At 35.7% G+C, this 13,677-nt stretch overlaps 1 long non-coding RNA gene across 3 annotated transcripts in view; it reads left to right on the top strand.

Annotated features, from left to right (window-relative positions):
- The first annotated feature begins 2,898 nt into the window (after nt 1-2,898).
- Nucleotides 2,899-13,677, top strand: part of LOC122464576 — a 147,074-nt gene continuing 136,295 nt past the window's right edge. For all 3 annotated transcript variants that reach the window (XR_006288750.1, XR_006288751.1, XR_006288749.1), the window contains exons 1-2: nt 2,899-2,993; nt 3,524-3,626. This is a non-coding gene — a long non-coding RNA (uncharacterized LOC122464576). The remainder of the gene's footprint in view (nt 2,994-3,523; nt 3,627-13,677) is intronic.

The following is a 13,677-nucleotide window of genomic DNA, read 5'->3' as shown; positions in this document are numbered from 1 at the left end:
TTTCCTCCTTCTCCTTCTGGATTTTGAATGGGACCTGATCTGATAGAGAGCCTCTGAACAAGCCTACTGGATCAGGTCCTGCACAGGACTTAAGCAGCCAAGTGCCTATCTTCTCCCAGTTTGTGAATTACTCTGGTGAATATAGGCAGGAGGTAAGTGTCTGGGCTCCTAGAGGGTGGTAGCAGTGTGCATGTTCAGAAGCTGAAACATTGGTGCCTAGGGAACTTTTACCCTGAAAATTTAGGCACTGAATGAGTTTAGGCACTTACCAGGTTTAGCAGGGATTTTGTGGATTGCAGTGAAACTAAAACTGGGACTTGGGTGCTTAAATCTGAGACTTAGGTTCCTAAGTCTGGGGTTTGGGCACATAAGTACCTTTGTGGAGGTAGGCCCAGGTGATTGCTCCGATGTAGCAAAGGAGAGACAGTGAATGTGTCTGAATGTAGCAGCGAAAGGACAGAGATGAGTTTATACTGTTTCTACCATACTAAGACAAAGCTAATACTACCAAGTTGTTTTTGAGGACCCCTCTGTTAGAAAAAGGCCACTACAGCTGCTGGCTCAGACAGAGCAGGTTGAAATCGTTTTGTCAAACATATGGGGTTTGATTTATCAAAATGAAAATATTTGTGAATTGTTTTCATTTTGGATGAAATTTGTTTGACAAATAATTACAAAAAAATTTAAAAAAATCAAAGTGTCTCATGTTTTGCTAGGGAAAAAGTCCACTCACCTTTTTTACTCTCTTCTCCTTTATTCCCACTGGAAAAGAATGGTAGAGAGAGAGAGGGACTGAAAGACAGTGTTGTTGGTTTTTTCCCTGCTCAAAAATTAAATTGTCCAGAATAAGAAACACTTTTAAAAAACTTTTTTTAAAAAATACCTGAAAAACTATGGATGACAAATATTGTTTCTTTTAAAAGTTTCCATAATACCCTTTGTTTGTTTTTAACCAACCCTACTCATAGAAATTTCATGGGCTTCCTGAATATCTGCAGCTAATGATGCTAATACCCTGTTTGGCAGGGGGAGTACTTCCTAGCTGGGTCATTCATATGTTCATATTTTTATGCTTCCTGGGCAATCCCTAGATACTGAACTTGATTATTTGATGGGACAGGTGAAATAAGAAGGAGGTGCATGCTGTGTCAAGCCATGTTTTCCCTTGATGAGTTCAGTCTCTTATGGAACTCTTAGAGAGCTTATTCCTTCACTCTCCCACTTCCCTGGTCCTTCTCGCATGAACAGAGAGCAACAATACCTGAAGTCCGAAGGTGCAAACAATTTGATGTTTATTGGGCAAGCTTAAATCCAAGTTCCTTTTTCCTTATTTTCAAATCCCAGCTTACTTCCTGTTTGCCCCTAATTTATATAGTAGTAATCTTAGCTATACCTTAACCAATCATTCTACTGAAATTTACCAATCCTAACATATTGTAACATGATTAGCTAACCAATTATATCCCACCACCTTAATTAGTTTACACCCAGCAAAATTAATTATACAGCAGACAGCAACAACCACAGAACCAGACAGAGACCATGCAAATAAATAATAGCAGAGGGGGAACTATAATGACAAAACAATAAAGAAGTGAGGATTTCACAACTACATCTATAAAGACATACGGGTTTCCCAGCTATGACTATTGATAAGTGAGTTTTTACCAAACAGAAAACTATCAAACTAAATTTCCTTTTACATCTTCTAGGCTCTTCCCTTTCTTTGGAGGTGATAGATCGGATCACTTTCCTAACAGCCCCAGATTGCCTTATTTCAGTGTGACTGGTTTGGAATGTGAGGATGTGACCGTTCACTTCCCAGTTTATGGCTGCCTCTGCTGCTTAGCCAAAGGCCTTAGCCTAAGAACAGGGCCTCAGACTGTCACAGTGAGAGAAAGCCCTTACACAGATTCTTTCTTTTATACCTCTATAACTACTAAATGATAAACATATACCTAAATTCTTAAAGTATAGGCCTTTACAGACAGGCCTGAATATTTATATCCTGACAGGAACTATCATGCATGGTTTTCCATTGCTAAATGATTTGGAAAGGCATGGACCTCTTCAACTGAATCAGGCACCACATTTTCCTACCCATCATGTTTAGTTTGGTTCAATTTCTATGAAGTCAGAAATATGAGTGAGGTGTATATATGTATTTTACTCAAAAAGAAACCAAGTGTGAAGTCTAAATTCACTTTGCCACTGACTGTGCTAATGCAACAATTCTCATCTTTGCCAACATGGAGGGACATCAGGGAGTTAAATACACAAGTCTCTACAGATTTTTCTAAAAAAGCTAGGCCAGGGTGGTGCTAGATCCACAAAGGGATTTAGGCATTGCAATGCTCAGTGTTGCAGTGTTTAGTTACCCAATAGAGTCCAAAGGTGTGAGTTAGGCACCCAGGCTCCATACACAATGCAGATGGAGATTAAGAACCTAATAATAACCTAAGAATAGGTTCCACAAAAAACAGTATGCTGAGCAAGGAGATGCCTAAATTAAGCAGTAAGAAATGCCAAGGAAAGGGGTGTATCCAAAGCCCAGCATCTGAGAAAGAGTTCAGTGAATAAGTCTGGGCCAGAGGGAGACCCTTCCCTCTGCTTGGAATTCACAGCTCGTCCTCTCTCTCTCTCTCTCTCTCTCTCTCTCAGAAAAGACACCCTCCCCCTTTACTTTTAACTTAGGGGTTAGAAAAAATCATCCAGGCTGTAGAAGACCTAAGTTCATTTCTTCCCTGCTGTTGAGAAAGGATTTGAGTTTCCCACATGAGTGCCCTGATCACTGGATTCATTTGCTGTCTGGCTAGCCTAGTGAATATTTAATTAGTTATACAGTGGAACAGCTGCAACAGGTGAGACTGAAAGCCCTGTGCCAGAATGTCCCAAAGCCCAGTGCACTCTCCTGTGAGGTAGGGGCTCAAATACAAATCCTTTTTCCACATCAGACAGACAGGAGGATTGAACCTGGCTCTTCTAAATCCCAGGTGAGTGCACTAATCATGACGCTACAAGTTGGTCTTCTTGGCTGCAGGGTTAGGTGTGTGCTGAGAATGCCTGTTGGCTTTGACCCCACTGTCAAGGTAGGCAGGGAATGCCTAATGTGAGGATCCTGCTAAGGTTTAGGCACCTGGGCTGTAGCAACAGCGCACATCCACGCTGACAGATTTTTAGGTGCCTAGGGGACTTTACCAGCAGAAATGTTGGGATCTCCAGAGTTGGGCAGCAGCTGAACCAGGGTTTTAAGAATCTCAAAGGTGCCTAAATGTTGAATTTAAATGCCAAAAATTGCAATTAAGCTAAATGCCGCTTGTGAATCTAGCCCTTTGTAATCAGAGACTATAACTCACCCATCCGCACAGAGGAGAAGACATAGAACAAATTATGCAGTGTGTTATAATATAATAATACTTTACACAACACAGAAGTGGCCTTTTCTTTACCAGTTTCTTAGTTCCTATTAACTCTTTTTAGAACCTTCTTTTAAAGGGGTTTCCTTTTATACTTGTTTTCCCAGCACAACTTGCTGCACTAGCCCTTTAAATTGGGCAGAGCCAAGCAACTTTAGCCCTAAAGGAGCCATTTCGTACCTGAAAGATGCCTCTCTACTTTTCTTGTTTGTAAGTACTCAATTAATGTTTTGTACTTAAGGGTGATACACTTACACTGGGGTCAACAAATACTGTTCGAAGTGACATAAAATGGAATAACTATGAACCCCCATCTGGCAAACACTGATGGTGTGTTATCTGTGAGGGTGCCTATTGAAATCAATGGGGTATGGGTGGTAGCAAAACCTATGGGTTGGTGTTTGCAGTACCAGAGCTTTGGTTTCTTCTCTCTGTTCTTTATTTGCTGATGTAAGAATCAGGAGAGTGTCCTCAGCATATTTTGGGTGGCAATTCCATAATAAAGGATATAATCCTATATTTAATGGTCTTTTCTGCTAGAACTCATTAAACTGTGTTCGTACCAATGTGTTAGAAGGGAGCCACCACCCTATCATTGAGAGAAATTATTGGAAGAATCAAAAGTTTTGAAGCCTCACCTTTGCAATTATGTCTCTAAAGCTGCAGTCTTAATTAAGGCAAAATGCCCACTGAAGTCAATGGAAGCTTTGCAGGATTGGTCATTTAGTTAAAAGTTTTCAAAGACGAAAGACAATGGTACTAATTCATTACCCTTCTATATTAACTCATTAAAGGGAATATCCCTAAGTGATAGGGAGTCCATATAAATATTTTAGCAATGAAAAATCTTTGAAAGACCATCCCTCCTCTCCATGAAGTTACATATGCATATTTATTTCTTTGATCTAAACATTATCTTCATCTGGAAACCTGCTATCAAATCCTAGTGAAAAGAAGGAAACAAATGTTTATTCATTTTAGGCAATGAGCTCTCCTTGAGGGCACCTCATTGATTTCAATAGGGATCTACATAAAAACAGGAATCTGTATATATGGGGCTCCTTGTAGGATCAAGAATTTAGGGTGTAAATGTAGGTTACAATCATGCAAACATTTAGGCATGCACTTAACTTTTAATTAGACTATTCATGGTAGTCAAGTTTAGCACATGTGTAAGTGTTTGCAAGATTGGATTATATTAAGTAGGGTATTGCAAAAAAAAAAAAATGTCCAGAGTACAACACACTTCTGAGGGATACAAAAGTATTAGTCATCAATTTGAATAGGGGGGGGGGGGAGAGCCATAAACAGTTATTAATTAAGACATTTCTAATTGTAATTTGTAATAAACTTCCCTTAACTAAAAAAAGACTTTAAACCCTGATCCTGTAATAATTTATGCACAAGCTTATCTTTGCACACTGTTAATTCCACTGAAGTTAATGGACTACTCACTGTGTGTGTAAAGTTACGCATATACATAGGTGTTTGCAGTGTTGGAGCCTTAGACGACAAAATTATTGTTTCTTTTTCTTTTCTTTTCTTTTTCTTAATTGTAGTTTACTTCACTTTCAGTAATCCATATTTTTCCCGCCACTGGCTTAAATATTAGAAGTGACATATCAAGTGCATGCTATTGAAAAAAGACAACATCGACTTTAAAAATGACTTGTTAAAGTAGTAATGGTCTCTGTTAAAACTGGATTTCTCCTTTTTGAAATAATATATTTTTTACTCTGGAAATTTAGGAGCACTCATTAGCTATGAAAAGAACAGGGCAACCTCATTTCTTGTATTACCAGCAAGTTGTCAAGTCTCTTTCTTTGGAGTTTGTACCTGAACCTTTTTAGGGATAATTTGGCTTATCATATTATATCTTCATTTATGATGATGCTTACTGCACAGATGATAGAATAAAGTGCATTGGAAGCTATGTTCCACTAGCAGAATTCCTATCTTAGCTTCCAAATTACTCTTCAAAATATTTTATAGCACATTCCAGTATTGCTGTTACAAGCCTTTACCTGATCATTTTAAAGTGCTTTATAGATTCTTGGTAGTACAAAACATTAATAAATTCCTTCCTTGCATATAAAGGGGAAAACAAAGCTTTGTGTTAAAGGATGATGGGAAGCTACTGCAGTTCAGCTCCCAATTAAGGATAAATTCATTTTAAACATCCCTCTCTCTGCTTCAGTGATACTTCCTGACAAAAGACGCTCTTGGGTATATTGTGTTTGAAAATGTAGCAGTGGTAAATTAAGACGTGCGAAGCAGTACCAAGGAAAACTATCTGTCCAAGGACACATCTTTTATTTTTCACCTTCTATCAAACCATGAAAACATACAGGCCAGCAATAGATAACTTCTCTTGCAAATACAAAAATAATTGGTCCTATCCTGAGTGTCAGTACAGTAGACAGAGTTTCTCTGGCTGCAGTCTTGATTGTCTTCCTTATTTATAGTGGAAGCTTTAAGGAGGCTTTGAACTTATTGTCAGAAAAGAAAATAATTTGTAAAGTTCACCTTTTTAGACATATAAAAAGGAATCTTTAACTATAGCTCATCCACTGTACTCTACAGTTAAAGTCGATTTCACTATTTCTATTAGAACCACCTGTTTCCTGGAATTTTTAACAGGCTTACAAATTGGCTGAACTTCAGCACACAGGAGTCTCAGGCTGGAAAGGAATGTTGTTGTGTTTAGGAGTTATAAAACTCAAATTACATTTCAAGAATAGAAAATAAGACTTTATTATTATTTTCTTGGTTTGGACACCCAAGATGTTATCAAAAAGACTCAATTCTTCCAACCTTATGTTGAGTGGTATCCAACTTAGTGAACGGTTCCATGGACCCATATGTTCAATATGATACTAATCGGTAGAGTGTGTCAAAAATAATGTAGTAAAATTATTTTCTATTGAAAAATGCTGTGTCATTGAAACAGAAATGTTTCACAGAAATGTGTCAGGTCCATGGAAATATTTTCTCAGGCCAAGGGTGGAATTTCACAGAAAAATATGGAGACATTCACCACCCCAGAATAGCTAATAGCATGGTGGTAAGGATACTAGCCTGCTTAATTCAGAACAGGAACTTGAATTGGGGTCTTCCAAATCCTATGTGAGGGCCTTAACCACTGGACCATTGGCTATTCTAAGATGGGTTTCTTGTCTTTTTTTCATGAATAAAATTTCCAAAGTTCTTATTTGTGTTCTGCATCAGAAAGAAAACAAATTTTGAAACCTCAATATTATTCATTGAATGGGATTGTTGCTTTTTGGACAGCTCTGCTAGTTAACGTGAGTAAGATGACAAAATTAGGCTGTAAATAAGCACTCTACCTTTCAAATATATTAATAAACATATCTTAATCACACTTTCTATTAAGTTTCGATTTGTATTTTCATTAAAATTTCATTTATAAATCAGTTAGATTAATAGCATTTTAATGAACAGTTCATCAGTTGTTATAGATTGATGCAGAATCCAGCTGTTCAATTGGCTACTTATAGGATGGGCTGCAATTATCTACAACACCTTCCATTGATATGCCTATAAGCATCCATAACACATTACTCAAGTCTGTAACATATTTATAATATATTTTAATAATTTATAAATGCTTTATAACCCATTTACAAATGTAATTTTACTATAAAGTATGGCCCTCTTTCTATTAATGCTTAATTTGAGGCTGATTATTAATTGATACACTTTGCAATGTGCATTTATAGTTTATCAGAAGAAGCTTTTTTACTAGCTTCACTAACTCGGACATCCAATTAGCTCTCCTGTTATCCCCAGCTGGCCAATGGGAGGCATAGAAAATCCCACCACTACCCCTATGCACATTCCTAAATGCATTAGAGATATGAGAAGAGGCCTGGCTCTGGAATTTCTGGGCAGAGAGTATCCCCCTCTTTGGGGAGTTTGGATATCGTTCCTGCTAGTCCAACCCCAAACATCCCCCCCCCCCCACTGATAAGGCATTTAGTAATCATTCTTAAACAAGACCCAGTTGATGGAGGTCTTGTTCCTTTGATCTTAGAATTGACTTGCATGTAATGTACTCCACAAGTTCTGTCTTGATTCTTTTACAGATAAAAAACAAACCCAGTAACCCAGCTGCACTTCTTGTTACGATAACATTTTAGATGTATTATATCTAAACTTCAGAACATAATATTTTTTAAATATATGTCCCCCTATTTCACCCCCGGGAATTCTGCCTTCCTTGTAGCAGAATCTCAAAGAAATATCTCTACTTATCTGATAGCCTGGAAGTCAGAGCTAACTGCAGTTGCATATGCAGCCTGACTAGCAATACCGTGAAATCCATTCCAACCCTTTAACAGGTGAAGTAATGACAATAGTATTCACATAGGTCTGAAGGTGTGAGAACTTATGCACTGATTAGTTGTCCCTGAGTCCCAATGTGTGGCTCTTTAATTTGAGAGATGTGCTTATTCTGAGATGTCATTTTCAGAAAAACTCAGTTTCTAGACATGAAGGGGAACTGATATTACTTAATTAAAACTTAGAACTAAAGCTGCCATAACTTAGTATATACTCTAGTGGAAATGAGGTCCTCAAAATTTACTAAGAATATTTACATGAACTTTAAAATTTTGATATATACATTTATATACTGAAATATATCTTATACGCATGCTTCAGCTATGTTCATAATGTGATTTAGAGTACTTTTAGAGGCAAAGTAGTATGAAACAGTTACATAATTTTGGTGAAAAAATATAAAATAATTCATTTATTATTTGTATTACCCAACTACCAGTTTCCACATACAGGTGTTGGATGAGTAGAATTGTTAGAAAAATAGCAGTTACAAAAATCATTTTTTTCTCCTTTTTTAACCTTTGAAATAAAATTGTTTACATTTGTAAAGAGTTTTCTAAAAAAATTAAATGTTTAAACTCTATAGGCGGCTAAAAGAGTGAAATACAAATTTGTGACAAAGTTAATCAAAATACTTAAATTTTATCCAGCTCTCATAAAACAAAAAAATATGATGGACTATGTCTGGGTTACCAGTTGTTCAAAGACAAAGGCCCCAAACTTGCAATTACTTATTCATTTGTTTAACTTTACTGCTGTGGGTTGTCTCATTGAAATCAACGGGGCTACTCGCAATGGTAATGATGAGCACATATATGAATATTTTCAGGATCTGTGACCAAAGTTTGTAAATCTGCAAATGAGATCTTCCTTCTAAAGCACTGCTGCTTTAATTCAGTGCACAGAGTCTTATTGACACAAATGAGCTCCATACAGGTGCAAGTGAATTAAAAGATCAAGGCCTGAGATCGAAAAAGAGCTAAGTACCCATTTTTCTTATTTTATTTCATGTACATTTTAACACAAATGTAATGCAGGACAGAGATTTTGCTTTTTAACTGGAACATAAATTGGTTTACCTTGAAAAACTTTGCTTATGTTTTGCACCCATGTTTTTAATGATTTATAGCACAGTACAACCTCAGAGTTATGAACATCTTGGGAATGGAGGTTATTCATAACTCTGAAATGTTCGTAACTCTGAACAAAACATTATGGTTGTTCTTTCAAAAGTTTACAGCTGAACATTGACTTAATACAGCTTTGAAACTTTACTGTGCAGACAAAAATGCTGCTTTCCCTTTCTTTTTATTTGTTGGTAGTTTGTTTAACACAGTACAGTACTGTATTTGCTATTTTTCTTTTGTCTCTGCTGCTGCCTGGCTGCATAGTTCCGGTTCCAAAAGAGGTGTGGGTTGGTTGATTGGTCAGTTTGCCACTCCAGTGCTCATGACTCTGAGATTTGACTGTAAAGAGATATTTCTCATTTTAATAATTGAAAATGGGGTGCACTGTACCATTTTTGTCCTTTCAATATTAAGATATACTGACTAATGCATTACAAAATATCTTTCTGATATTATTGGTAAAAAAAGGTTTAGAGCCCTGCTTTGTATTAACAAATGCTTGGATAAAATGAGGATCCTTTTAAATCAGTTTTGTTTGAATTTTGACAATTTTGTTCTTAAAGAGTCACAAGTGAAGGAGAAACATAGTGGTTTGGTATATTTAGTTTTAAATACCAAATAATGACATGCATGTGCTAATTATTAATAATGTGTGTGATTGCCAAATATGTTACGAGGTTAGAGGGAAACAACTTAAATGTTGACCATACATTTTGGAGTAAAACCAAATTTTGTACAAGCCTGGCCACACCAAATTAATATAGAAAGGAAGTTCTTCAACACAGAACAAATAAAAATCTTCAGGAAGTTGGAAATAGATACGCTTAAAAAATTAAAAATTATATAAGCTGGTGATATATAAAGAACTTCATGCAGCTTTAATGGTAATAAAGTTATTTTTAAAGATATATTAGGAAAATATTAGGCAACGAGATTCCTGAGCTACCAGCATTGTTTGAACATTGGAAAACTTGATAAACACCTGTTTCATAATACAATTAATCAAAGTCTTATCAACTTTATTTTTATATGAGATGTTTCAAAAAGTGTGCAGGCAAAAGGTGCAGGTATTCTTCAAGTAACTCAATCTAAAAGAGCTTATTTACAGTTTTAATAGAAATCAGTGAAAGGCAGATGTAATATAAAAGGACTATTTTGCATCTGCACACTGAGTTCCAGTTAACATCAGAAACCTCCCACTATGGAAGAAGAAGAATCTTGAGGAATAGTGAAAGAATTCTCCATGTGGAAAACATCATACCACAGCTTCAGCAGTTGAGACACTGGGACAAGTTTGTGGGTGAGACCAAATGTGGACAAAGTAGTTATCCATTGTTATCCGTAAGTCAGCCACCTATATAGATAGCAGGTGTTCTGATCTGATGGAAATAAGAAATAGTATTAATTATAATTTCTAGTCACAGAATTATTCCTCAAGTGAGTTTGGTGGGCCTAGAGATACCTATATTGGACTTAAATTGTACAGATCCTTTAGTAATTTCCTTTGCTGGACATTTACAAATATGTACTTTGGGATCTAACTGCAAAAAAAGGAATCTGTTTGTGTCTGGTATAAAGGACTGCAATTTAAAGGAACAGAAGTTTAGTCTAAGCATTCAGTTATGAATAGGGTAGGCTAAAACACACAGACAAGGTTTACTGAAACTGAATGTTGTAGTACTAAACACCCTTCTGTTGAACATTGAATTGTGAAGGAGAAATATATGTGTTGTATTAGAGATCATGTATTGGTAGTTATTATTGAAGTTCATTTTGTTGTGTGATAATGATTAGGTAATTAATTTAAGGTCAAAGAATTCACATAAATCAGCTTCTGAATGTGTAGAAATGACCATGGGAACGAGTTAAGACTATGGTGGATGTTTTTATTGGTAATAATTAATTGTTAATGTTTTCTGAGTATTAGACTCTGTCAAGGGCAAGCCAGAAAACATAGTTGTTTTGATCAATTGTCTGTAAGGTGCTTCTTGAATTGTACTTGAATATAATTGACGTCTGAAGGGACTCATCCCTATTTTCTCTGTTTTGTTTTGTTTTTCATGTAAAGTCACAACTGTTCAATTAATAGCTCAGAAAATTTATTCTCCCTAAAATACCTTTCCAGGAAGAGTTTATTCTCATTAATTACCCCTGTTAGAAAGTTTAAAATGGAGAGAGGGGGATAATAAGAGCAAGAGAGCTGAAACTTAAATACATTACAAAGTCTTGATTTTTATATTATGTCCTGATATCCTGGAGAACATCTTTCAGGAATCTTTTTCACTTTAATCAGTCAAATCATTTTTTATATAACTACAAAATCTGTGTTCAAAAAGTATTGCTGTACCAAGTAGAATTTTCTCTGTGTTTACCAAAAACTTACAATCCCAGGGAATGAGCACTCTGTGATGAACAGTGTTTGCCAGGGTCAACGCTCATTTAACGTTTCTTTCCATTCCAGTGCTGCTGTTTGGCTCAAAGTGAAGTTAACCCTGGCTCAGTGTTTCATAATACACTAATTCAAAACTCTCTGTTACTGAAAAATATCCTGCACCCAAAGACATAAGGACATGTTGCTTCTGTGTCAATAGATGGTAGTAGCTACAACAGCATACACTTTAAAAAGTATAATTTTGTATTGTATACTACTATTTCACAACCCCCAAAATTTGCTACAATTTTCCCAGCTTCTGATTGTGAAAATATAGTTATCTAATCCTTAAAACAGGTTTTTAATAACTCACTATATTTATAAACAAATAGGCCTTACTTAATGTAAGTCTAAACTCTTAAGTGATCTAGATGGGAAACATTATAATTGCATTTTCAAGTATTTATTGCATTAGGTTAAAGTTGCACGTCAATATATGGCACAAAAACATTGTTATGAACCCACAGTAACCAAACAGTGTTGACAAAAATAACATCCAAAGACTTCCTAAAAAGAAACCTCTACCAGATCATAATTTATTAGATCATTAAAACATAGCAATGGTTAGAAAATAAAATGTGTTTTGTTAAGTGCACCAACTGCACAATTAAGGGAATATAGTTTTAAAAATGAAAATAATTGTAATTTCAAATATTAAGTTAATCTTTCTAGAAGTTGTGTTCCCCAAAGTATGCTGCAAACAACTTTAGTTTGATTAGTGTTAACATACCAATAACAATAGTGTTTAACTTTTATATGGTTATGTAGCAGCTTGTACCTCAGAGCGTTCTGAAGGGCTGTAGATACTATTTTGGCCCATGATCCAAAGTAGCTCTGCTGAAATGAATCCTGGTGTAACTGAGACAAAATATAACCCCTCTGTCTTTGAATGTGAACTAATGACTCCCACTGACCTAAGTGGAAACTGCAAATGTATCACAGAGTAGAATTTAGTCCATAGTTAGTAAAGTGACTTGGAGACATGATTTTTATTCATGAGTATATTCTTCATCCTGTGCTATCCGTGACTACTTTTCTGTGTTAAAATAGAACATAATGTGAAAATTCCTTTTTGTTCAGTTAACATTTAACTTGGCCTGCTTCATTACTTCTGTCTTCAAAATATTATGTCCTTCAGACTATAATATGACTCAAGAAACTAGAGCTCATTCTGTTAACTATATTTCTGTCAAATTATATTATTTTATGGTTTCTTATCCTATACTAATCTATAACTGTATTCTTGAGTATGAGCATTGTTCTTGTATTTGATAAGTTTGCCCATGAATTTCTTGTGTTGAGCTTTCACTTGTATCAAAGTCCATTTGAAAAACTGATTTAAAAAAAATGAAATGGCTTGTGCAAACAATTTCTATTAAAAAAAAAATAGTCTTCATACTTACCTTGATCAGTAACATACAAAGGGCATGCAAGTACTATAATGGTTTGTATAAAATGATCTAGTTCATTATACCCATTCCTTTTATTGTGAGTAAGTCTCTCTACTTGTGTGTGGATTTGATTTCCTACTGATGCCATCATCACCCTAACTCAGTTTAGCAGCATCTTTAAATAACTGTGTACATCAAAGCTGATTTGACTGAAATCTGTCACCTTTATAGTGCTCAGCATTCATACCTACTACATTAATGAATGGTTCATGCAAAGGTTATGCACAGTGACATTGCAAGCACCCTTAAACATCATTATTCCCACAGCAATAAATATTCCACTTGCAATTGAAGAGGATAATTAAAACCATTTCTGTGACTAGAATTTTGGTGCTTAGTGGAGTCCAAGCACAACATTGCTGAAGGATTTATGAATTAAATTTGCCTGATGAGCTGCAACAAAGGTGACAGCAACTGCAGTTTACAGCCCGGTTTTTAATTTCAACATGTTATGCATGGCCAGAAACAACAACAGTGATTTCCTTTTAACAAGCATTATTATTTATAAATCATGTCAGTGGGATAACTGCATTAATGTGAATGGATGAACAGATAGCGGTGCTGTAACTGCTTGATCTGTTTTCTAGTCTTCATCCACAAAAAAACCCAAGACAGTCATAGGGTGGGACTTCAGATTTAATTGCTTTTATGCATTAAAAAGTAGCTACTCCTGAGGTGTAGGTTTACAAGGAAGGATAAAGGTCTAAGGCTCTGATTCAGGAAAGAACAAACTAATGCCTCTCTGAATTAAAACCTAAGTCACCCACCTCACAAATACAGTGTCAGAGTACTACCTGTGAGGAAAAATTAGAACCATATCAGAAAAAGGTGGAGTTTCCAAACTGCCATTTTTTTGATAATATATTATTAGAACTTCTTTTTAATGGGTA

This window comes from Chelonia mydas, chromosome 2 (assembly GCF_015237465.2).
Source record: "Chelonia mydas isolate rCheMyd1 chromosome 2, rCheMyd1.pri.v2, whole genome shotgun sequence".
Classification (NCBI taxonomy): domain Eukaryota; kingdom Metazoa; phylum Chordata; order Testudines; family Cheloniidae; genus Chelonia; species Chelonia mydas.
Note: the sequence above shows the minus strand (reverse complement) of the source record. Positions and strands in the feature narration are given on the sequence as shown.